At 48.6% G+C, this 27,076-nt stretch overlaps 1 long non-coding RNA gene across 3 annotated transcripts in view; it reads left to right on the top strand.

Moving 5' to 3' along the window:
• The window catches only part of LOC111844378 (uncharacterized), a 104,900-nt gene that overhangs the window by 53,037 nt on the left and 24,787 nt on the right, over window positions 1-27,076 (top strand). The window lies entirely within an intron of this gene.

Genomic DNA, 27,076 nt, shown 5'->3' with positions numbered 1-27,076 from the left:
ATAAGATTCTGACAGAAGACCCATTTGTTTTTATAATTCATCGCCTGAGATGTATTCAATGAATAATAAATGGTACGTTGACTTGTGTCTGTGGACGAGACAGTGGGTCATAAATTATGGATCGTTATTCCTGACTGGGCACAGCTTCCTGGTGGCAGACCGGGCAATAAGAGCCCTGCTGCAATTTGGCATTTTATCCCGTTAACCTCAACTCCTCCGTTCACGCAGGAATCGTTAGCGCAGGAGCAGCACGCCCATGTATCTGGATAAAAACAAGAGGCTCGCCTTGGCGTTACCGGTGGCCCCCAGTCGCCGGGGCGTCAGTCTGCTTCTCGGACGCTGACAGGAAATCGTTCATCGAGCGAGTCCGGAGAATGCAAATATCGCAGGATATATTGCAGTCGAAAGCTGGAAATCAAATTATTTCAAGTATGAGGCTTGAGATTAAAGTTTTATAAAGCTGCGCGGTTGCGTTGACGGAAGAGACTCTGCCCAGAAATGAAAAATAATTTATTTTTTCCCTCCGGATTTTGACAGTAGGAATTCTGTTTTCTGTCTTGGCTTTACGAGCCGCTGACTGGCATGGGTATGTCCTTTAACACCAGAGTAGGCTTTTAATCTGCTTTAATTTGAGTCCAGGCTTCGACCGTGGTCAGAGGCTGTACATCAGGGGATAAGGCGTCCAGCAGTCAGCCAAGAGAGTCCCAAGGAACCCCCCACCCCCCACGCCCACCAGCGGCACAATAACAGGAGGGGTAATGAGGAGGTGGGATCACACGAAGGACCGGCAGAGCACTCATGCGGTGTGACTCTCCCCAGAGGCAAGAGCTTCAAATTGGCTGTGACATACATATGCAAAACGAGGGTGTCACCTTCACCTAGATGGGGAACCCCAAAGACGTTCCTGGGCCAGATGTTGGCTTTGTCTCCTGGCATTTCGGGCCATCCCCAAACTTTCGAATAGCGGTTTATGTCTTTGGAGAGAGTTTCCCCATCCGGCTTAAGCTTCTCTCTGCAGTAGGACTCCTCTGTAGCTGGTGCTAAGTGCTAACGGGCGATATGAGCGCTAGACTCTCGGCAGCGGGTACTGTGGGCGTGGCCTCAGGCCGGGTGCCGTGCCCCGATTTCTACAGGTGAAAAGATACTTATCTGTCTTTGCAAGTAATGGGCAAAGTTTCAAAATGGCAAGTACATTCCGAGAAATGACATTATCAGAGTTTCTGCGTCGGCTGTCGTCAAAGGGAGACGTTAGCTGGTGAGTATCGGCCAGCTGTGGATGGAGGAGACGTGCTGACGATGACGATGACGAAGGCAAGCAGGCCTCCAAACCTGACAGCTTGCCCTGGTCAAAAGTACCAGGCAATTTATCTTGAATCGGACGGATCTCTTGCCATATTATGCTAATGTGGGGAATAATTTATTCCTGCTGACGAGTGTCTCTTCAAATTCATGGGTCCAGAGTGAGGCTTCAACACAGCATAGCCTCCCCCCATCCCCCCCCCCCCCCCCCGATGAATCGTATTTATTTTTTTGGTGTGTAGGACAGATTAGCCCCGTCTTGAAGGATGATTTGTTAAAACGGATCACCAAATGTGAATTATACATGGGGAGGTGGGATGGACTGAACTGACATCAAAAAGGAATTTGAACTCCGCTGTGACAGGCCTTACCTCCTGTTTGCGGGTGTGCTGTGTGGAATACTAATGAGTGTTGTGTTTTCAGGGTGGGGTGATGTGGTGGGGGGGAGGGGGGGGGTTACTCTTTTAAGCATTAAGAGAGGGGGCTGCACTGGGGGGTTGGGATTTTCCAGCTTTGTTTGAAGAATCCTCAGCATGCTTTGTTCTGTATTTATGCTCCCTTTTAATCACCTTTATAATTTTTTTGGAGCTTTTTCCACACCACAGACACTGTATCCCCCCCCCCACCCCCCATGTATTGCCGTTCCTCTGTTCGGAGTGATGGGGCTTATTTAGCTATAGATTTTTTTATTTGTATTTTTTTCCAGCCTCGGTTGATTCACGCTACAGGAGACACGCCACACCCCCCCGGCCCTGATGGCGGGACCGCGAACACCAGCCGTGTCGGCGCGGCGACGGTCTGGGCGATGTCGTCCACCCGTTGCCATGGAGACCCCCACCCCCCCCCCCCAAAAAAAAAAACCCCCAGAATTAACCCACAAGCATAATTTCATCATGTGTCAGTGCTTCCTTGGCTGAGCAGTCTGTGATTTTGTGTCTGTACTGATTTGTGTTTGATGACGTCCTAGTTTCATTAAAAATGACCATACATCAGTATTGTTAATATGTAGTGTTGCTCTCTGTGGGTCTATCCTGTTCTCTTAAACATATGAGAAATATGAATCATGTCTGAATGTGAACATAGGGCAGCACAGGGCTCGTGGGTGCAGATGGGCAGCCTCGCACCGTCACACGCACACGTATGTGTGTACAGGTGCTGACCTGGCTGCACACACACACGTGTGTAGGCTGTACATGAACTGATTATATTATGTATCTGACTGCTATTCACATAAATAATATAACAGCATAGTCCCAAGGACTAACTATATACATACATATATATACATGTATATATACACACACACACACACACAGATGTATAAATGTATAGATTATATTTTCCTGCAGGTGTCCTAGTGTAAATGCACCTGATTTATATGCCCTGCACACTGCAATCTCAGTTTTCCATTTGCAAACTCCTGCCCCGACTCTGTGGCGGCAAGAGACCTGTGTTTAAAGCTACGTAAAGGGGGCGATCTTGGTCACCGAGGTACATTTTTCACTAGGTCTGTTCACTGGCTGGATGGACTGACAGGGACAGCGGGGATGTATAAACAGAAGCCGGGACCCTCGCGCGCTGTTCCCTGGCCCAGGGAGAAATGACCTAAAGCAGGCCGCCATGAAGCACCCCCGCATGAGGGGGCCCAGGTGGGAGAGGCTGTGCATCATGGGGGGCCGAGACAGGCCTGAGAAAGGCACACACCCTATGCACAGCAATATATGGACAGCGAGACAACCAAACACATACTGTAGGGAATGCAATCACCCATATATGGATGGATGGATGGATGCATTGGACCTCTGACTCTTGTACACATGATTTCATGACTGTCTCAGGAAGTGCATACAGTGCACTTTCAGCAAAGACATGTTTGCAGAAGCCACTGTACAGGCTCTGCTAGGTGAGAATTCCAGTAGCTCATTGTGACTGTGTTGATATTTACAACATCCAGCCTCGTGACAAGAACCATTCAATGCATTTTAGACATTTAAATGAGTACAATCAATTTAATACCCCTTGTCTGGATTTTTTTGATGTTGTTTTTGCTGCAACTGAAGCAGAAATGGGGCACTGAAGCGGTTTTGATGTGGACTGTATGCAAGTTGAGCTTTTTTTTCGATTTTACTGCATAAGCATAACATGAGTTTCCAAAGGACCAGCTGCTGAATTAATGACTTGTAGCATTGCTCCTATGTCCATTTTTTCCACATTAAGTCAGGAATGAATGATGAAAGATGTTTTATGCATCCCTTAATACTGTTTAGATTAGTCTGGCTTCCAGAATTAAATGTTTTTTTTTTATTTCTTTTTCCCCCTCGTCCTACTGTGAGACTTGCACGTGTGTGTGAGAAATCTCAGCGTTAAACCGAACCGTTTTTCATGGTTTTTTTAGAAACCTTGCCAGATGTATAAACACAATTTCTTAAAGAGGTTTCTGTTGGTCTCATATTTCTGATTTGGCAGCTTGCGTTCTCACTGTTTCACTGCGCACAGGTACAGTGTGTAGGCGGGGCTGTCCGCAGTGCGATATTTTGCATAGAGGGGAAACCGCTCCGTCTGAGAGCTGACAGACGGGTACCTGGTTTTGCATCTGGGAACTAGGGCGAGTAGCAGGTGCTCAGGGTCACAGGCCTTATCTCTGAGTTTTCAGTGTCCCACAGTAGGGATACAGCAGCCTTATGCACTCTCTCCGAAGTCAGGAAGTCTCTGCAGTGAAGCTGCGTACGGTCCCCGTCTGAGAATGCAGCTGCGTTTTTGGCTGTCTAGGCGGGGCGGGGGAAATCCTGGGTAATGTAGGTGGGGCCCGGGCAAGCGAGGACTGCACAGGCAAAGCTGAACGTGGGCGTTTACATGTGCTTTTCCGCACAGCTGATGCAGGTTTATGTTTCTGCTTAGTTGGGGGTTGGGGATGGTGTAGAGCATATGAACTAATCCTGGGAAAGTTGCAACGGCTTGAAACATCCTCTTGACATTTCTTTGGGTTGGATTGAGATTTGAGTCGCATTCCAAAATACTGAATTACTTAATTACAGATCCCCACCCTATGTGCATACATCCATCCACCCATTTGTCAATCTGCTCATCCGGTTAAAGCCAGCATCGGTTTGAGGAGCATTTATGTCTAACATTATGATCTTTTTACAAGTTCAGAGAGAGAGGCCACACTCTCATTTCTTTTGTTATAACCTGATTTGAACTTGGAAGGACCATTTCTGGGTCGCTCTCTTAAAGCATCCACGAGGTCATCCTCCACACACACAAACACACACACACACTCGCCGTACGTTCGTGTCTGTCTCTGGACCCTCTTTTTATTGGTTTTAATTATAATCATTATGTAATTGTGGCGAGATTTTAGGATCGCGGAGCTGTCGGTTCATTCTGGGACGCCATTAATGCTGCTGTCTCGGTCTCGGGGTGACAGAGGCCTCCTCAGGGGCGCCAGTTAAACCACGCCGTAAATCATGAGCCCTCGCTGGTCTTTCCCAGGGTACGGATGTCACTTTTCACATAAACTGGATGGTGTTTACCACTCCACCCTGCTCATCACTTAGACCCAAGAACGAGGCAGGAGTATCCTCAAGTCGGAGGTCACTGGAGCGCTTGTACCAAATATGGATGCTTGTTTTGAGGAATGAGCAAAAAAAAGTGACCTCAGAATTGTCGTCTTTTGTACCCATGTTCTCTGTCAGCCTGCTTTAGATGGTAACCTCTGGGCAAAGTGTGACGGAGAGGCTTACAGCTGATGTTTCTGATGTGTACAAAGAGGCATACGGCCAATGTGTGTGATGTGTACAAAGAGGCATACGGCCAATGTGTGTGATGTGTACAAAGAGGCATACGGCCAATGTGTGTGATGTGTACAAAGAGGCATACGGCCAATGTGTGTGATGTGTACAAAGAGGCATACGGCCAATGTGTGTGATGTGTACAAAGAGGCATACGGCCAATGTGTGTGATGTGTACGGCCATGTTGGCGCCAGCATTAGCATTCCTACATCCATCCCAGACATCTGCCGTCACTGTATGGGCGAGTGAGTGACGCTTTTTTGAATTACGTCACTTGAAGGCATGTCTGCAAGTCCGGTACAGGGGGTGCTTGTGAGGTGGACTTAGGATTCTGTAGCCTTTTTGCTCAGCTCCCAGAGTCATGCTGTAACAATGCATGTGTGCAATATCCATTGCATGGCTCCACCCTCTGTGACTCCGCCCCCGATAGCTCAGCCTTCCCATGGTCCCTCCATAGCTTTGCCCAGTTTGGCTCCTCCCCGATAGCTCAGCCTTCCCATGGTCCCTCCATAGCTCCGCCCAGTTTGGCTCCTCCCCCGATAGCTCAGCCTTCCCATGGTCCCTGCATAGCTCCGCCCAGTTTGGCTCCTCCCCCGATAGCTCAGCCTTCCCATGGTCCCTGCATAGCTCCGCCCTGTTTGGCTCCTCCCCGATAGCTCAGCCTTCCCATGGTCCCTCCATAGCTCCGCCCAGTTTGTCTCCTCCCCCGATAGCTCAGCCTTCCCATGGTCCCTGCATAGCTCCGCCCAGTTTGTCTCCTCCCCGATAGCTCAGCCTTCCCATAGTCCCTGCATAGCTCCGCCCAGTTTGTCTCCTCCCCGATAGCTCAGCCTTCCCATGGTCCCTGCATAGCTCCGCCCAGTTTGGCTCCTCCCCCGATAGCTCAGCCTTCCCATGGTCCCTGCATAGCTCCGCCCAGTTTGTCTCCTCCCCGATAACTCAGCCTTCCCATGGTCCCTGCATAGCTCCGCCCAGTTTGTCTCCTCCCCGATAGCTCAGCCTTCCCATGGTCCCTCCATAGCTCCGCCCAGTTTGTCTCCTCCCTGATAGCTCAGCCTTCCCATGGTCCCTGCATAGCTCCTCCCAGTTTGGCTCCTCCCCCGATAGCTCAGCCTTCCCATGGTCCCTCAATAGCGCCCTGTTTGGCTCCTCCCCCGATAGCTCAGCCTTCCCATGGTCCCTGCATAGCTCCACCCAGTTTGGCTCCTCCCCTGATAGCTCAGCCTTCCCATGGTCCCTCTATAGCGCCCTGTTTGGCTCCTCCCTGATAGCTCAGCCTTCCCATGGTCCCTCCATAGCTCTGCCCAGTTTGGCTCCTCCCCCGATAGCTCAGCCTTCCCATCGTCCCTCTATAGCGCCCTGTTGGCTCCTCCCCCGATAGCTCAGCCTTCCCATGGTCCCTCCATAGCACTGCCCTGTTTGGCTCCTCCCCCGATAGCTCAGCCTTCCCATGGTCCCTGCATAGCTCTGCCCAGTTTGGCTCCTCCCCCAATAGCTCAGCCTTCCCATGGTCCCTCCATAGCACTGCCCTGTTTGGCTCCTCCCCCGATAGCTCAGCCTTCCCATGGTCCCTGCATAGCTCTGCCCAGTTTGGCTCCTCCCCCAATAGCTCAGCCTTCCCATGGTCCCTCCATAGCACTGCCCAGTTTGGCTCCTCCCCCGATAGCTCAGCCTTCCCATGGTCCCTCAATAGCACTGCCCAGTTTGGCTCCTCCCCCGATAGCTCAGCCTTCCCATGGTCCCTGCATAGCTCAGCCCCAGATAGCTCAGCCTTCACCTGACCTCCTTCCCCCATGGCTCCGCCCCATGACTGCCTAGCATGCAGCTTTTCATGGGTGATTTGTTCCCACTAGCTGCCTTGCTACTGCCCCCTTCAGAGAGTCGCTAAGCTTGAATAGCTGCACTAAAATACCCAGCCATACAAATGGAAAAAAGTGCGGACTAGGCTGGGAAATAATACTGTTTTATGATTAGAATATGTGAAGATGACATAGTTTGATGACATAGGCAGATGTCCCTTCAGAACGTCAACTGAGACTGACTAGATGGAAAGTAGCATTTTGGACCTTCTAAAGGAGTTTTTAACACTGCTGACGCGTCACACTGATCCAGTGCAACACAACTAGTTTAAGTTACTGTTTCCTCCTTTAATCTGTGGTTAACCTTCATCATCATTCCTAATCTGATGCTGCTTTCTTAAAAACTTTGCGTGACATAAATATAATTTATTTTTCCTCATTTTGACATTTGTGGTGATATGTTTTGCCACGTCTATGAGACTCACTGGGGAAAATCACATTTGGTCTTAGATCTGATGCACTTTCGACTAACTACAGGCAACTATCCAGTTGTGTTCCACGGAAAACAGTTTTAGGTCGAATTTTTAAACAGCAGTTTCCAATTGCGTACCCTATGGAGTCGAAGTTATACTGGCATAGTTATACATTACTTCACTGACTCTGAATGTGAGTTCCCAGAAATGCAAATCCTATTTCAATCCAATGCTAGTAGCTACGAAAAAAGATGTGGCTACAGCTGTCCGTTAAATATTTTTAAAGACATCCATAGCATGTACATCGAGGGCTGACGGATGGGCAGGCGCCGGTCGCGGGAACCGTGAGGCCCTTGGTGAGTAGCCGCTGCTGACCGATCGACCTGGGCTATCAGAACCATGTCTCCGTGGATCTTGGAGCTGAAGACAAAGCCCTAACAGCCAACCCTGTCAAATCAGATAGACTACAGAACCAAACGGCTCTTTTTTTGTAGCCTAGATTTATATTTGTTTTAAGCCAGGAAAGACACGTGCTAATTTTGTCCCTTAGCAGTTTGAGTTGAAATGGAAATTTAAACTATTTTTACACCCTAAAATGAGTCGTGTTGTTTTTAATCTTTTGCCTAATAATGATGCCGAGTTTATGAGAGCACATCGGTGAGCCGTGACTGTTTTACCTGCTTTTATTCTGGTGAGGTTAAATTTAGCGGGCACCATAGAGGCTGTGTGGTCCCGCTGCGTGTCCGGTTTTTCCCGGTGCCCCATGAACCACCCAAGAGCTGAGAGGAGAGGCCAAGTGGACTCAGCTAGCTGCGGCATCTAAGTTCTAAAAGCTTGGGTCAGCCAGAGATTCGCCTGGGGTCTACCAGGACTGCTTTTTACGAACCGCTGCCCCAAAGGGGCACTCGAAAGGGCCACTGGCACAGTGGTTAGTGTAACACTGCATACCAGCGCAGTGAAATAATGCCGAAGATATGGCGAGTTTCGCGTTACAAGAAGAAAAGTCACACCGGGAGAGCTTGCCAGCAATATGCTCGGGGGCGAGGAGGACCCCGGCGGCAAGTGAGAGAGAGCTGCTCCACAGCTACACTCACCTCGCTCTCCGAGAGGGAGACGCATTTTTAGCCGGGGTGGTGGCGGCGGCTGGAATGGCGAGGCTCGGCTTTATGTTACATCACAGCCGTGTGCCATATCGTACGGCCGTGAAAGGAGAGAGGAGGAGCAGAGTGGGAGAGGGTGGAAGCCAGTATCCCGTCCTCAGAATCTTTTTAAAAAGCGTGTAAGTAACATTATATGCTTAATAAAAAAAATGAAATGCTGAGTACATTTTAAAAAGGCCTTTCCTGTGGCATTGCTCAAGTACTCTTGGTGGAGAGCCCAGCCCTGTGTGTGCACACAGGGAGTGTTTGGGTATGTTTGATTGGGTATCTCTGATTGGATATCTCTCAGCCATCACTGCAAGCTAATGGGGTTTCTGCCCTTATTTTGCCTTGGGTTGCATTTAAAAGCAAAGCGCTATATTGCCCCATACGAAAGAGAGTGCATCTTTGCGGCCAAAGTGGTAAATCTGGCATTGAAGCACACGCTGGCTTTGCAGGGCAGAGTTCAGCAGCACGTCGCAGTAGGCCGGTGACTGCAGAGTGTTTCGGAAAACCCAGAGACGGGTTAAGAAGCGGGCAAAAATCTGGACTTTGAAACAGCGCCACGCCACGGGATAAAATTAAACTGTTTGTACTTCTCACTGTGCTGGATGTCCCATCGGTCCATATAGCAGCCGAGTAAAACGAGCACTGGCCACTTCGAGCCCAATGAGGTGAAGCTCTTAAACGCCGATACACAGTTAATGGACTTCACGCGAGAATCAAAGAGGAAGCGGATATGTCCCGGTGTCCACTGCAATGCAGGATCCATAAGAACATAAGAAATTTACAAACGAGAGGAGGCCATTCGGCCCATCAAGCTCATTTGGGGAGAACTTTAATAGCTCAGAGTTGTTAAAATCTTATCTAGCTCTGATTTAAAGGAACCCAGGGTTTTAGCTTCCGCTACACTAGCAGGAAGACTATTCCATACTCTAACTACAGACTGTGTGAAGAAGTGCTTCTCCTGCTAATTTCCACTTATGGCCACGAGTTCTAGTGTTTAAACAAATACTGAAGTAGCCATTTGGCTGAACAGCATCCAGACCTGTTAGAATCTTATATACCTGGATCATGTCCCCCCTTAGGCTAAGCATACACAATTCACATGTAAGAACCAAAAAAAAAGCAATTAACCATATTCTGCTTTGAATTTGCATTCTGGATCTTTCCCTCCTTTTTGATATCCACCCGCTAGCATTGCTCTGAAAACTGACATTCGTCCCTTGCTCCAACTCATAGCAAATGTTCGAAATAGCTTAACAACTTTGCATTGTTTCTGGAAGAGACGTCCTCCAATTTAAACCCACGGGGCCAGATGAGGCCAGGGGGCATAAGGTTCATATAATAGCTAGCTACATTCGGCCCACGTAGAAAGTCTAGAGAGAACACCATATTTCATTTATTATTTACTATTACCAGCAGTGTTAGTGGGTTGGTGCCCCAGAAATGCACTCTTAGTGGTTTTGCCACGCTGGAAAACATTGACATAAAAGCCAAACGCTGATCTTAGCTGAGAAGGAAACAGATCTCGTCTTGTCTGCTTAAAACACTGCAGCGTTTGTCATCCACATGGGAATTCACAATAACAACACAAATTATCCTATGCATTCCACATTTGAGCCTCAACAGCCTCTAATAAGCAGCAATCGTTAAATTGTATTAGCGAGGACCCTGTCAGTTCAGTACGGTATTCATGATTGGTCACAGTGGCCGGTTTGATCCATTCTCCTAATTGGGTAATAGTCTGTGCTCTGTAAGAAAGCATCTTTCATTGTAGGACTGTGTGGGGATGTACTATAAAAACAATCACTCTGTTTATGAGTCACAAATCTTATTCAGTACTAATTATAGCTTCCCATTGAATTCCATTGGGGGAAAATTCATTTTTATGGGTAAATGTTTGTTACTTTATTTTGCATGAAAAGACTTCTTAGCCCATGTACCTATTTTCCCAGTGACACTGTGTAGTTAACCCCTTGTTCCCAGGGCCTTTTATATGCTGTTCTGTTTAGTCCAGGGCTGCCCTATTTGGGGGTCTCTGCCTGTACCCCAAAATGCATCTCTTAGGTTATCACATTGACACTGCACCCTGACAATAAATCTGTCTGTCCTTCCTCCCATAATGCATCTGAATACATTGTGAATTTCTCTTTTGAGGGGAGCTCATAGAGCAGGATTGCCTGTTTGGGTAGATGTGGTTCCATTTACGATTCTCCTCCAGGTATCTCAGGTCCTTCATCTGTGCTCTTGACCACAGGGATGGAGCTTTGAAGGACTCTCCACATGTCCCAGAATGCAGTGTGTCGCCCAATTCAGCTCCCTGTGTAATTATCCAATAGCGGCAGTAAGTCAGGAGTTCGCAGCACGCGTGGCGGCTCGCTCTTTCAGCTCTGTGGCTGAGATGCGTCGTAGGTCAGAAGTGTCGTCAGATGAGGGGCCTTGATCTTTTACTTTTCACAGAGCACGTGGGACGGGTGGGGGCTTCAGTTGTTCCTACAAAGCAGCCGGCGCTGGGGGAGGTTAAGGTGTACAGGGAGTGCTGATGCACTGGACCGTTTGATGTCTAGAGCCTCTCATTTGCTTTGTACTGACCATTGTACATAACACACTGCTTACAGGTGTTTATGGCCTCATGTTTATGGCCTTTCTTAAAGGGAACCAGGTAGTATTAGCGTGGCATAGTATAGCATAGCCTAGAATGGAATAGTATACTACAGTTTAGCACAGTACAGAAGGGTATCGTGTAGCATAGTGCAGTGTAGTATACTATAGTGCAGTGTAGTGTAGTATAGTATAGTGTTGAGGGCCGCAAGCTTATGACTACACAGCTGCCCTTTGAAGCTACTGGAATATCTGCTGGTATACCTTTGGGCCAGTTAGCTAATCTGGATTGTTCTGGATCAAAGACCAGTTTGCTAACATGTGGCATGCATGCTAAGTTGCTTTAAGTGTATCTACTAAGTGGTGTCATTCGGCAGCTGGGTATGGCATGTTTAACAAACTGTTGCATTACCAGCTGCTGAAGAAGAAAAACACTGAAGTTTGACTGAATCCATTGAAAAGCTCCCCAGGCGTCAGGGGTAACCTCACGCTGAGAGTTTCCCGCCAAAAGCTTTCAGAAACTCGGCAAAATCCAGGAGAGCGGACGCAAACGGGGGCAAGAACGACGGAGATTCTGCCCAGACATTTATATACTTCCGTAGCACATCATACAATCGGGGGTCAGAAAGCAGGGCTAGACGGTCCCTGGGGATAAGAGCCATGCTGAAGGGCCCGGCACAGACGTCCTTCTGCCTGCGATGTCCTGGTGGGGACCGCAGAGCCCTGTCCTGCACAGCCACACACTGTCAAGGGGAACAGGGACATTCGTCATGACCAGTGCCATGTTCGGCGTGATGACCAGCCGGTTACTGATTAGCGAAGCGCTGTACTCGCTGTGTAGATGTGAAATACGGGGCGATGCATCTCGGGGATGTCGACGGCCACAGCCGAGGCCTGATGCCAGCAGACATCGGAGCTCCTACGGTATGAGGAAGGAAGGAATGGATAATTAGCGCTAGTAAGTCCTATTAAAGTCTGTACCACTGTCAGCACTCAATGTCATCTAACAGCAGGAAGCAGGAAACGATAGGAAGTGTGCCTTTATGTGTCACTTTGGGAAATCAAAAGCAAAGCGGGTAGGTTGAAAGTCAGCGTTTACATTTAAATATATATATTTTTTTTAAAGTTTCTCAGTTTTTTCGTCTCTCTTCGACTGCTCGCGAAAACGTGCGGTTCTGTCCCCGAGCCCTGGCCCGTATCTCTGTGGCATAATTTACATAATTCGTGTGTGTGCTGGGGAGCCAACGTGTGTAACTGGAGACGCCTTAATTGGGCCCGAGAAAAATGTGATCACTGGTTAAAATATATATTAAGTGGCACGGGCTGTGACGCCTTTCCCGGACGCCTTAAAGGTCACCGCGGTGGCGGCAGTCACTGGCCTCGACAGGGATTTATTTTCTGCACGGTTCTAGCTAACCAGCTTATTAACGGCTCTGTGTTTTTCTTTTTCTTTGGTTCTGTACTTGGTACTTCAGGACAGTGTATATGACTGGAATTAGAAGTGCCCACACTGAGGACAGCGTAACACCGTCATTAAAATAACAAGTTAAATTGCGAAGTCGCGTTTTGTAGACCTATCTGTTCCCAGAACACCTCTAATAGCCCACACCGCTACAAGCTCCATGACTGCCCTTAATCTCGCACTTTCTGCTGATTCGAATAGTTGTCTTATTAGGTTCTTTCTTTGTTTAGAAGATGTTATGTTGCGCTTGTTCTAATACAGCTCATACTTGTACCGGGGCCGTTCACTGGGAGTTCAGCCTCGCTGCGCTTCTGCCCGGATGTCGGCAGCATGTCTGTGATGTACGGATCTGCCTCACTAGTATGTTGCTTTGGACAAAAGAACCTGCTAAATAATTGCATGTAAATGTATGTATTTGCAGCTGAATCGTCTGCCCGCCTTGCGGCTCAGAGGGGGGTGTGGGAGACGCCACCCTGCTAGGTTAGCACACCGTGATCATCACAATGGAAACGCATTGTAGGGGCCTGCCCCCCCCCCCCTGCCTCCCCACCTTACTGGAAGGAGGTTCTGGGGTGGGGGGTTAGGTGAAGGGAAGGCATGTCCTGAAAGCCGGACTTGTCTGCCTTTGCCTGTTTTTTTTCTGAATCGTATAAGGCTCATTATCCTGGTGTTCACCTCGACAGGGGGAAGGGGGGAGGCTTGAGCCCCAGTCAGGTCACAGAGGTGCCCCCCCCCACCCCCAGCATTGACGTAGATTTATGAGGAGATGGAGTCAGACGACACGCTCATGGGGGCCCTGTCTGTACATCGCAGGAAGGACCCGGAGCTTTAACTGTTTACGCCCCTGCCTTTCTTCCTCCACTAACATCATCTTGTCAACAGCTACCCAACACCTTCCTGCCCCCCCCCCCCCGCCTCGATGGGGGAGGGGGGGAGGAGGTGAATGAGTTTTCTGACACGGGCTGCATTGGCACGATCCCCCAACATAATAAGGAGACGAAGCCTGTTGACCTACATTCCTGACTGGATGCTGCAGCAATGTGTTATAACGCGGTTAACGGCCAATGCTGATTTCAGGAACGCGGTAATGTCACGGAAAGACACGGCTCGCTCCCGTGTGCGTGTGTGATTTACCTAAATGCTGAATTACTGAGCACCTCTGCAACGTGTTTCACTGATGATTTAATGAGTTTGGGGAAGTTCACGTTTTTTTTCCAGTGGTATACAAGCTATAGTATTTTTCTCATGGTGCGTAGGTACATTTCTACTCTTGTTTCTTACTGTTTTGTGAGTTAGACATGAATTTAGTTTGTACTACAGTCCGTGTTTATCGCTGTTTATTGCGTTTGATCTTCAAATGGCTGTTGACTTAAGTGCTTTAGTGAACGATCCAAACGTAAGCACATATTATCAGTTTTCTCAGGGTCTAATCTGAACAGAATTCACCTTAATTCAGTGATTAAATCTACAGCTTACGGAAAAGCTCACAGCTGCAGGTATGTGGCTTCTGTTCGCATGATGAAATATCTCGGTAATTATCCCCAAGCGTTGCTATGCTGCACATGTCATGTGCCGCTGGCCAGCGTGTCTCGGGCCTTACATGTGCTACATGCACTGAAGGACGACATGCTCCCAGAGCAGGATGCATTAGTCCCTGACAGCCCTGCACCTCTGATCTGACTGCATGCCGCTTTCCGTATGCATGTTTACATGTTTACTTCTAAACGATTTGACCCATAACAGCGTCATTGGTCAGATAATAAGGTGCACAAGCCTGCCACCTATGGGCCTGGGGGTGCAGTTTGCCCCCCTTTGTCCCTTTACCTCTAAATTTATTAATAGATTGGCATTTAGGATGTATATAATTTATGTGGAGGTAAGAAATTTATATATAGAGCTTATATATAAACTAAGGAAAATTGATCAGTCTGATGTTCTTTCCCAAAACAAGTCTGCAAATAGCCATAATATAAAACTACCAGAAGGTGTGACATGACAGTTCTACAGCTTAAATGCCTTTCGTGACCTTGCTGTATTCTGTTGGGACCCCGATTCACATGGTGCAGTTTTTTTTGCACTTCTTTAGTAACGTTACAGATTAACTCCGCGATGCGAGAGCGAAAACCTAAACTGAAATGGACCGTTGATATGAATGATTTGTCAGACGCCCTCGGCCGTGAAACTCTGGCTGCACTGTGTCTCTGGCGGTGACCGTGTCCCGTGATTGGCCAGGGGTGGAGTCGGAGGTGGTCCAGAAGTCTTATACATTAACTGATTTGTAGTGATCACTGTTCAAATAGCAGTTCATACACATTCATTTCATTTGGTAACTCTCTCCTTGGTCATTTTGTCTGCAAACTGGCTGTTTTACCACCGAGTGTGTGTGTGTATGTGTGTGTGTGTGATGATTGAGGGTGTGGCAGGCAGTGGTCACTGTGAGGTCAGGACCCCCCCCCCCCCCCCCAAGGTCACACACATCCTCTTCCTGTGGGGTCTCGAGCTGAAAAAATACAGCAGCCTCAAAACTGTACCGTCATATAAAAACAGGCTATTTATTAAAAGAAAATCTAAAAATCAAGGGGATGTGTGATGCAAGGTTTGCGGAAGGTGGTATCAGCTCCAGTAAACTCAAACCAGCGGGGAGAAGCCAGTTTTAAACATTTAAACAATCTGCTGTAAACCAATAGCCTCAGATACAGTTGCAGTATCACCTGTGGTTCCCTTAGCTGGAGGGAAAGATGGTGTAGCGTGCTGTGATGGACGCCTTTGGTTTATGGGAACGTCCTACATCCAGTGCCTGACCGGCACTGGAATCTGCCTCGTCACAGTTAGAGTGAATAGATGAACAAATGGATGGATAGACGGATGGATGAATGGACGAAAGAACAAAAGCAGACAAACAGTGAGAGACCCTCCACACGGCATGGCTTTGGTGGTCTGGGGCGAGACCGGCCAGGCGCCCCCGGCGATCAGTTTTCCGGGCTTTAGAACCCGGGCCAGAACACCACTCACTGGAGAGTCGGTCAAGTAAATAGGAGGTATACTCAATTAGCTGAGCGAGTCGCGGCTTAATGAGGAGCGCTAATCCTGCGACTAATTAGTTAATTGTTGTTTTATCTGGCCGGGCTGATTTCACAGGGGAGGGCATTTACTTTGGCGACTGGAGTCTGTCTGTCTCAGGCAGAGTGTACATGTCAGGTTATTACAGCCTGTGGCTCCATCACGGCGTGACCAGAATGTTTTCGGCTCGCGGATGTGGCCACGAATCGCGTTTATAATCAGGATGATTATTCCTCTGTGATTCTTCTGGGGGGAATTTGTCTGCTTTTCTCCCAGCTGACTGCCTTCCCCGGCTCCTTATTTGGGGAATAACGCACGGAATAATCCGGCTGTTAGCGTGTACACGCCACTGCGGGCGGCGTGGGGCGGCCAGCAAAATAACGCATTCTCGGTAAACAGTAAGACGGGGGGATGATGCAAGCAGCAGAAACTCCCCGGCACCCGCGCAGAACCGCGCAGAACCGCACAGCGGGAGCAGGTCGTTGAGTATGCACAGTATGGTGCAATGGGGGGGCGGGGGGGGTCAAGAGGCCAGCGGGGTTCCGAACCCGCTCTCTGCCCATGCTTCATTCCCAACTCAATCACGCCCCCGCTTTCCCACTGCCTGCCCTGGCTGACGGACGCCGCATGGATGAGAATTCGACGGGAACGTTACATAATTCACTGCCGGCGGGAGGCTGGGAAGTGGAAAGGGAGACTCCGCCACCGCCCATAAATGCATCGCTGCTGCTTAGGTTCTGGCTCTGAGACACAGTCTAACCTTTAACTACTTTGTAAAGGGTGTCTGTTCCTTATGTTTCATTCCTGAGAAAACCTTCGGTCCTCCTTGACAATTTTTTGTTTAAAAAAAAATAAAAAATAAAAAGTCCCATGAAAGGTCAAGGGTCATGCATATTCAGGGCTGGGAGTCACATGATGCAGGCCAGCTGACCTGATGGTGTCGGGTGGGGGGGGTATTTTTTTTATGTATAAGCAAACTCTGTACATGATACATAATACTGTCTCCTGACTTACAGCAACAAACTGAGACCCAAAAATTGTTGTAGTTTCTGTGAAAAATAAGTGAAAATCACAGGTCTAAAAATCACCGTGCAGTAATCATCTCTGCATTCATACGTCCCGGTGCTGTCCCCCTCCACTGTTCCTGCCTCGGTTATGGACCCAGAGGTCGAAATCCTCTCCCTCCACCTCCTCACTGGATCTGCCTCATCCCTGTCCGCCTTTAATGTCTTATTAAAAACAATTATTAATAGTACGACTACATAGCTAAATGTAACTTCACAGTTATGTAAAATTATGTGATTCTTTTAGAGTTATTAACCATACTAATGACTTTATCTTTATATTATACATTAAGAAGCCCTGCATGTTTTATAACACATTTTTGCTCCATATGTTGCACTCAGAATAACATTTCAGACTTTTTTGTGCAGTATCGTACCTCTCTCCCGAAAGCGCCCCACTGCCATCCACTGCCATCCACTGCTCCAGTGACACTGGGTCCACCTGCAGCTTCCTCTAAAATCTCTCTGGTTTCTTCTTTTCCTGCTCCCATTAATTTACAGTAGTGTTATAACCAAGCTGCTCAGCTAGCTGTACAATGAACATCGAGGAAACTTTTATGCAAAATGTGACATATGCTAATCTGCTCATCATTCTATCCCCTAATGGTAGCAGTGTTCAGCCCCCCCACCCCCCCCCAACGCTAGCCGCTCACACTGCCCACCTGCTGGGGCTTTACCCAGAATGTACTCGTTATTTTGGAGCCTTTCCCTCTCTCCTTTCTCTGCGGCCGTCCATCTTTCTTGGCGTGACATAGTACCAAATTAGCTACCCGATAAGTCCATCGCTCTCCTACTTAATTAGCTGCTATCGGAGGCAAACCTCGTTTGGCCACAGGCCGCCCCCCCTCCCTGAATTACTGAGAATGCACTCATTGTTGTGACCATGGCCGTGACTCTGTGGGCACGTGTCCCTTTACACTGTATGTGGAGACAGTGACTGCTTGTGACTGTACATCTCCTGCCATCCCGCTGGCACAGGGAGACGTTCTCATACACACCATGGGGAGGCGCTGTGTGACTCAGCGGTTTGCGACGCTGTACCTGACACCGGAATGTTGCCGGTTCAAATCCCATGTTTGGCAGTGTGAAGTTACCATTGGGCCCTTGACAACCAATTGTCTCAGTTCTATATTGCTTTGTCTATGATAACATCCCTCTGCTGAAATGTGGCACAATAATAAACCGAGAGCAGAAGGGGCATCTGAAGGCTGGGAGAAGGTTCGAAACCCTCCTTTAGCTCAGGAGTGAATGTATCAAGTTACCATTTTGGCTAATTTGTAAACTTGCGCTCGTCCTCTGTAAAGACTTGTCTCCCCAGGCTTGTGTCCTGTCTTAGGCATGCCGTTTACAGGATTAATGCCTTCAATTTGCCCCCAGTTTGTGACTGCTCCGCTATAGACTGCTGGCCAGTCCTCAGCTGACATATCATAAGCCAGGCTATGGATCTCCGCTCAGCTAAGAGATGGATGGACAATTAAGGAGAGATCAATTAAAGTCACCTCGGGAGGGATTAAGCAATAAATTCTGAATCTGAAACCATTTTGCCATCATCTACACTGCCCCCATTACAAAGACAGTCATCTGCTCGCGGTGCCGTTAGCTCTGCGTGGAAACATAAATAGTTGTTGTTGTTATGTGTGCTGACTGGCGTCTGATGGAGAATAACGGGAAAATCGCCGAACGTGGTCCCGCCGCGGGATGGGGAGGGGTCCTATTAGGATAACCGGACCGGCGCAGCTCAGCGGCGACTCCTGGGCGCGGGTCAACCTCTGTCAAGCTTTGATTGACGTCCGTGATGTGGCTGAGAGTACAGAAGTGCCCTGGATGCTCGGCGTTTAATGGTATCACGCTGTCGTCCCGCTCGGAAATAACCACAACGTCTTACGGCGCGTCCAGTTCACTCAGGACCCCCTTGGGCTTCATTTCTCAGTTAAATAATTCTGCTGTTCTCCCCGGCGCCCCCCCATTCGCGGAACTCGGCTTCTCTCCTTCATCTCACACTCTTTCCTGCCTCCTTGCTCTTTTTTTCCTTTTTTTCCCTCCCTTGTTTGGGTAGCGGGGGATGGGTAATAAACGCTTTCGCAGACACTGACACACATGGCGTCTGCCTGGCTGCAGTTCCCGCCGCTGCCAGAAGAAAGAGCTGAATCTCACCCGGCTGCCTGTTTTTACTGTAGCCGCGCTGACCCAGTAAACTTTCCAGTTAACCTGGTTTCTCGTCTTCTGATTGGCTCGCTGCGTGTCATGTGACTGCAGCCCCCCCCCACCCCCCGCGCCAGCCAGCCAGCTGCTCTCAGTGGAATATGGAGTTATCAAAAAAATAGAATAAAAAGGATAATCCTGCATCAGAGTCGCTCTGCCTCCATAGGCCAAGTTCACTTGCGGCAAATGGGAAGTAGAGCTCCCACAGATCGATAGCAGGATGGTGACCGGCTACTCTGGCTGAACGTGGGCTTGCAGGAGAGAATTAGAGCTGCCCAGGCTCCGGTGATGTCATTTTCTAATTTAACCCCTCGTTTGCCACAGGCTTTCGGACTGGAATCGTCCCTCAGCTGTCTGATCAGCGTGGTCTTGCTCCACCAAACCAGTAAAACAGGAGGCCCCCTGCTAGCGGTTAGCGGGGTGTGACAGTGCCGTTCACCTGCCTGGTCATGGGAAGCTCATTTTTATTTAGCACATGCGTGATACCCAGGCAATGGGCGTGGCAGGATTCGGCCTTGCCCCCCCCCACCAGCCCCCCCTCGGCCCCATCCCCTTTCCCGTGGCCTGTCCCGCAGCTGAGGAGCTGGGAAGTCCCCTGACTTTGTCCCCATGCTGAGCTCACGCAGGGCCAAATTGTTTTCCAGTGTGTAGGACCAGGGGGAGGGGGGAAGCGGTGGGTGTCTGGACAGCGATAAACTCAGTGAGGCAGCCAGTGCCTGGTGCTGCAGGCAGAAGCCTGTCTCTCTCTCTCCGTCCGTCTGTCTGTCTCTCTCTCTCTCTCCTTATGTCTCTCTTTGTATATCTCTGTCTGTCTCCATCTCTTGCGTCTCTCTCTCTCTCTCTGAATCTTCTGTTTCTCTCCATCTCTCTCTCCTTCTCTCTCTCAATCTCTTTCATCTGTGTCTTTCTCTCTCTCTTGTCCTCTCTGTCTCTCATTCCATCTCACTTTGTCCCTCTCCATTTGTCTCTCTCTATGTCTGAACTCGTCTCTCTCCATTTCTGTCTCTCTTCATCTTTCTATGTCTCTCTTCATCTCTGTCTGTCTCCTTCTGTCACTCTCTCTGTCTGCCTCTCTTTGTTTCTCTCCATCGCTGTCTCTCCTTCTCTCTCTCCATCTCTTTCATCTCTGTCTCTCACTGCATCTCACTTTGTCTCTCTCTATCTGTCTGTATTCGTCTCTCTCCATCTCTCTCTGTCTCTCTCCATCTCTCTCCATCTCTTTTTCTCCCAGTACTGTTTCCTGTTTGCACGCTAACGGGACTGTCTGTACACACCCACGTTCCTGCCACAGGCAGATACTGTCAGATATGTAGTCACAGAGCGTTCCTGACTGAAACCGAAATCAGCCACTGTCTTCTTACACTAATTATTTATTTTTACTCTGTTTCCCGTGTCTCTTTTTATTACCTCATTTAAACACTTTCGCTACTTTTAATCATTTGCGTCATCCTTTGTTAAGTATGAACTGCTTTCCTCATGGACTGTTACGTCGATGTTCAAAAACATCAGACTGCCATTGTCAGCTCAGCGAAGATGTTGAAATTCATGTCAGATGCGCAATGGAGGCGTGGCCTGACCTTTGTGTAAACATATGACGTAATCTTGGTGGGTTTTGGAGATCAGAGGCGTGCAGATTAACCACTGGATGAAACCACCCCCCCCTCCACAGTGCACAGGATGGGTGGTCAGAGTCCACAGTTGATTCTGGTGCTCAGGTTCTGATTAGATGACAGAACCGTCGTTCTTCTCCATGCACTTTATCACAAGTCGCATCCCCCCCCCCCCCCCCTCCCCCTGGGGTGATGCTAATGCGATACTGCAGCGCTCCTTTTGATTCAGGTTACATAGCCTGTCATACACAGGCTGCGAAGGCTGCTGGGACACGTCTGGATCCGCGTCTTTATAACAAACGGCGGATCTGTCTCTGCAAACAAACGTTTGATGACTTTCTAATGAGGGATGATCACCGGCTCACTTTTGATAATACCCAGGAGCAAGCTGCGATAATATATGTATATATGTAGGTTCTCAGAGCGTGTACTGTTACTCTTTAACACAGTACCTTCAGTAGGCCTGGGGGATAGGCCTCCTACAGGGTTTGGAGAGAGTAACAGAGATCTGGGTGTGGCATTTGCCTGATTAAGTAACGGGGTACAGTTTACAGCACTCAATGGTGAGCTGTAAAGGTAATGATGCAGCGATGACAGATCATTTCAAAAGATAATTTCCCGTTGCTTTTGAGAGCAAAGCGAGGCTTTGAAATGGGTTTGGCTTCTGCCTCCAGATGACGAGATGTAAACAAGTGTAGCGGCGCAGCGTTATCGAAGGTGCAGAGCCACAAAGCGTTCAGTCACGTTCTTAGGCGCTGTGGCGACTTGTGTATACTTTAGTTTTGGTCTAGCCCCCATAATTACCCCCCACCCCCAAATAAGTAGAGGAAAAACAGATCACCGTGGTTTCCTTAATTAATAGAAGAAAGGCAGGAAATCTACGTTTAAGTGCGCAGAAACGGGAGGCTGCATGGCAGATTTCAGCCGCGTGACACAACAGACCGCGCCGGGGATGGAGATCAAAGCCGTTTGTCATCAGTTAAAGCTGGAGCGTAGAGCGGCACCCCCTCCCCACAGCCGACATCCTGTCCCGCGCATGAAAGACCGGCGCACCGCTGGGCCCCGGGCCGTGGGCGCGCGGGGATCCACGTGGAAGCTCCCGGAAGCTCGTGATGTGGGAATCCCTTCCCACCCACAGAGGGTCACTGGGTTTCTTTTCACCCACTGACACTGTATATATTATATGTCAATCCCAGTTTTGTTTGGGACGCGCTGAATGGTGTGACGTACGCGGTTACCTGGGATGTCCTCGGGAAAGTTTTTTTGTGCCGGGTTTTACATAACTGATGGGCCGTGGACAAGGGCGTAACTTTGGCTGGAACATTGGGGGGGTTGAGGTCTCCACCCATTACGGGGGAAAAATGATTATTGGGGGGGTTGGAGCAGCCACACTGGACAAGCCCTCGCTGACTGGGCCGTAAGGACAATGCAGCCATCGCATGCAAGCTGTGGGAATAAAAAGAAACCCGCTATTTGTTTTTGTTTTGATCTGTTTTGTTTTCTTCCGCGGTCAAGGTCACAATCTGGCCATATCATGGTCACACGTGGCACTTAAATAGACATGTGCAGGCAACTTATGTATGGGTATCTAATAAATATATACAGGCGAAAGTTTTCGAGCAGGTGGGCGTGATTAATAGTGCTACGGACAGACCGAAATCGAAGCCCGTAAAAGCCTCTATCAATCCGTAACACCCTTGGCTGCCTGTCCGCCCCCATACTCTGCATTGTCACTCACGGAGACGGACTCCTGCGTTTCTGCCCTCTCAGCCGTTCGATAGCTTTGCTCCAGAATGCTGATTGGCTGGGCCGATCTGGAGAACCTTCCGGAATTCCTGATGTGGCTCTTCAGCTGTTTACCTGTTTGTTACGGATAGCATGGGCTCACACCCATGATCGCGGCTGCCGACTCGGCCCTAAATCACCAGTCTGCCTAAGAAAGCCGCTTCCCAGTATGACCAGTCTAATTAACAGACTGGAGGCTTCCCATGTTCAGGACTCCAGAGCGGTGTACAATCATCAAACTGCTATGAGTCTCTGTGCAGCTTCGTTCTCACAGAGAGTCTCAATCCCACACTGGTGATTCTTATCCAGCTGGTGAGAGCAAAATCTTTTATATGTAATTTTTAAACATGCAATGCATTTATGTCTAGTAGCAGAATGCCCAGGTTAATTATAGGGTGACTGTCTGCTGTTTGCTTATGTGAGGGCCGTAACCCTCCAATGGGCTGGTATCAGGCCAAGGTGCACCCTGTGCATCATGGGATAGGCTCCAGCCTCTGTGACCCCAGCATTTGGATAAGAGTTTATAGAAGACAGAGGAATGGGTGGGAGGCAGAGTAAGTGGGCGGATAGCGGCCTGCAGCTATTTTTAAGGCCCCGTTGCACTTTTTTAGAACGAGTCATTCCCACAACACTATTTTTTGTACTTTTAACCTCTTGGCTGCTTTTCTGGACGTGGAGAGAGAGCAAAAGCCACAAACAAACAGAAACATTGCAAAATATGCTCTGTGGCGTATGAAAAAAAACAGTATTTTACATTTATTTGGTAGATGTTTTATCCTGAGCAATATGCATTTTTTGGGAGAGCCGGCTCAGCTAGTCTCGGGAGCAATTAGGGGTTAAGGGTAGCAACCCTGGGATCTGAACCAACGATCTTCTGATCACAAGCACAGAGTTGCAGCCCACACAGTGTATGAGAACCACACGCATGTGGCTTTGCAAACACGGGCTCGTCATGCGCAAAGTTTCGTCAGAGCAAAAGTAGATCTGTGGGTTAATGCGCAGACTGCAGGTTTCGCTGCCGACAGCTGAAGAGAGCGTGTCCAGACGGGCGTTCGCGGTTCACCGAGTGTCACATGACCAAAATAAATGGGGGAGGCTCCGCTTTGAAGCAGCAGCAGCCGTTGGCTGTAAGGTAACCCCGCTGTGAGTCAGTTCCCCCAGGCCGCCTAGTCAATCCCGATGGATTTCGCAGGTATCAAGCCTCACATCGGCATTGGGCTCCCAAATTTAATGGCGACGCGCAGAGGAAACGGTTACGGCGGCGTTTTTGTTTTTGTTATTTTTAAACGAGCGATTGTTGAGCAGGATGTAGGAATAGACCTAACCACTTCCAACAAACTATCACAGATTGATTGTAAATCATCTGTTTTTTAGTCACCCTACTTTTCATTGTGCGCTTGAACACAAAGGCTAATGTGATTAATGATTTATGATTTAGGAAACACTATACACCCACAGTGCAGTTATGTTTTTATCGCAAAAGATGCGAGTACGGGCATTTAACTCTCTGTGTCGCATTACTCTGCAAAGCTCGGCTGATTGATGCCTCAGAATGACGTGTGGTTTGAGTTTCATACATCTCAGACACGGTGATGTCTGTGGCATTCACAGTTCCTGTAACAATGATTTATGCAGTAGTTTACAAACCGGGGAGAGCGGCCTGGGACCACACTGACGCACTAAACTCATTTTTCATCCGCGGCCGTGTTCTCCTGTAAAATGTATGAATTCGGGAGGAGGCCCGGAATTCCTTTTTTAAAGTCACCTTGTGTAACAAATAGCACATCGGAGAGGCCCTGCAGTGCTGCTGTCCCACTCCTTCGTGTTTTATGGATGTCGTGCAAGGAAAGAGCCCCCTAGTGGCCATCTGGTGGAAATGCGGAGTGAAAGTCACAATGGGCAGCAAGGTTGGGGCACATTCACCGCAGGTTCACTGCGGCTCGATTTTTTGGGGGAGGGGGGCCTGTAGTGAGAGATTCGCCCTCGTGTGATCAACTGCATTCTTATTCCCAATATCATCTCCTTTAAGGTGTGTCAAACACTACGTCATTCCTGTTTGTTTTGTTATTGTTTTATTTCTGCGTGACAAAAGGGGTCCCTTTTGCAATTTTTTTTTTTATTTTGGGGCGGGGGGAGGCATTCAGTTTTTAGAGCTCGTCACCACTGCCATTCCCAGTATGTTTGACCGCAATTAACCACTGGCTGTTATCGGTCACGCGGGGGTGGGGTGGGGTGGGGTGGGGGGCTGTGACGATCCTGGGCTCGGTTCTGGGACCTGGGCTGGGTTGGGTTGGCGGTAGACCGCCTGCCCCTCCAACTGCACGGGACCGTAATTCTGATGCATGCTTAACTGCTCCTATTAACCGAATGACATCATTATTTATAATTGACACCTTTTTTATAGATTCCCTCAGGCTAGCTAAGGATAACTGGCCTATTATTGGCTCAGCTTTGTTATTGTTTTGCCTGTTTGGTGACCTGTGTGACCCCAGCGCGAGCGGCTCCACTTCTAGCCGGTGCACACCGGCGCGGCCGTCCGCCAGCCAGGCCTCGGCGTTCCGGCTCCGCGCAGCTCCGGTTCCGCGGACGCCTTCAGTCAGAATGCTGATTTTATTGTTTTGGAAGGGGCGGGACATTAATGCCTGGGTTCCAGACATTCAGACCTGAACCTCAGACCTCTGGTTGTTGAGCTGTCACCGGCTGGGGGTGGGGGGGGTTTATGAAGAGATTATATCACAGTAATTTGAGCTTTTCTTCCAAAGTCACCCCAAACGTTCAAAGCCAGTCACCAGGATCCTACTCTGCTGCTGCGGATCTGGAAAACAGCTCAGTGCAACATGAAAGATCTGCTATGTCCGGGCGTGTCTGTGTTTCATAATGGTAATGCATCTTAGACAGAAACAGGTAGATAGATGGTAGATAGATAGATGATAGATAGATAGATAGATAGATAATTGCTAGAAAATGTTGAACCTATTATCAAATATTCTCTTGTGTTTTCAAAGGCATCTCTGCTGCCTTAATATGGTATAAGGATAAGCTTTTCTGTCTGTAAATGCTCATTACCGCTTTAGATGCTCGGCTTTCCCACTGTTCACTTTAAATAATGCCATCAAGGCTCTGGCTCGCAGTGCGGACTTGAAAGATCTCCGCGCCACAACAAACAGCAGCTTTGGGGGAGATCCTTCCTTCCAGGGAAATGAGTGTCTTGTCACGCTTCTCTCCTGAAAGCTTTGAGGTCGTCACAAAAACAAAAACAAAAGCCACGTCTGATTAATGACGAGGAGTAAGGGCCGAATCAAGCCAAGAACCCGGGGCGGGGGGGGGTGGGGGGGTGCCGCGAACCCCCAGCTGAAAGGTAACCGCAGTCTCCTCAGAGTCCCGTGGTCGGCACACACGCGGTCCTCCTGACCATCACTGCCTGGTTTGTAGGGCAATGTAAGAATCTTCTGTCTGGCTCAGTAGGTTAACTTGCTGTGCTTGTGATCAGAAGGTCACCAGTTCAAATGCCGGCATCGGTGATGTCACCAATGAGCCCCTCTCTCTCAGCCCCCGTCACTCCAGACCCTGTCTGACCCCTGCTTCCTCAATTATATGTTACTTTATGTAAATGCATCTGCTAAACAAATTAAATGTAAATATCTCTAAACAGGACTAATATCTTCCAGAGGCCTGACTGAGGAGAGCTTAATAATGATTTTATCCATCAGTTTATTCAGTGCAGACTCAAAATGAGTTTGGATCTTCTCCCAGGAAACACATGCAATAAGGCAGGGGTTCACCCAGGACAGGACTCCAGTCCGCGGCAAATAAACCCATTTTTAAGAAATTTAACTTTTTCTCATCTGTAGTCTACAACTAAATGAACTCTAGAGAAATGAACTTTCCATTTGAGATGGAAAGGTGTATTTCATGAATGTCCAGTCTTGGTTTTACAGTGATGTGTAATAAAATGAGCTTATTATAAAAGTTGGGATCATTGTAATATTTAGTGTCCGGCTATAAGGGTTTCACAGCTAAGGGGATTCCTAAATTAACTGTCATCTGCCTTCAAGCCTCCCGGTTTTACTGTGTGCCGTAACATTAGGTGCCCGCAGAAGTGCCTTAAATTAAATCCTGGCATTTTGAGGATGCTTAAGGTGGAATGGCCATTAATTCCACCCATGTCCTTTTAACTGAGCGCTCGTCACGTTTTGTTATCTGTCATGATGTTAATAAAAATGCACCGTGTCGGGAGAAAACGGTATAAAAAATTTCTGCACTTCACAATTAATTTACGCGACATCTCTCGCAGTGCAGTTGCTTTTAGTACATGTGTGTATTTTTATTGACTCCTTCGAGAGCTGAGTATTTCTGTAGCGTGTCTGCAGTGTAATTCTCACTGTGGACTTTGCTTCTCGAACGGCCGAAGAGCTTGACAGAGGTTCGTCAATATCTGTGCGGCGGATTCTCTGGTTTTAAGATTTTCAAACCACTGCTGAAATAAGCGGCCATCTTTGACCCTGGAACCCTGAGATGGAGATGACTGAGATGAGATATTTTACCAAATACCTCAGCGTTTGTGCAGACTAATGTTGCACGGGATACCGGTACCGTGGCACCGCATTTTGGAACACTTTTTTAGTACCATTACTAATTACACTATTACAGACATCACTAATGCTAACCATGGAATCAGAACCATGGACTCGGTACGTCTGAACCACTGCCGAAACTCTTCATGCCCTGCGCCAGAATCACATGCAACATGCAATATAAAATACTGAAATGTTTGGCTAATCGCAGCT

The sequence above is a fragment of the Paramormyrops kingsleyae genome, chromosome 9, assembly GCF_048594095.1.
Source record: "Paramormyrops kingsleyae isolate MSU_618 chromosome 9, PKINGS_0.4, whole genome shotgun sequence".
Classification (NCBI taxonomy): Eukaryota; Metazoa; Chordata; class Actinopteri; order Osteoglossiformes; family Mormyridae; genus Paramormyrops; species Paramormyrops kingsleyae.
Note: the sequence above shows the minus strand (reverse complement) of the source record. Positions and strands in the feature narration are given on the sequence as shown.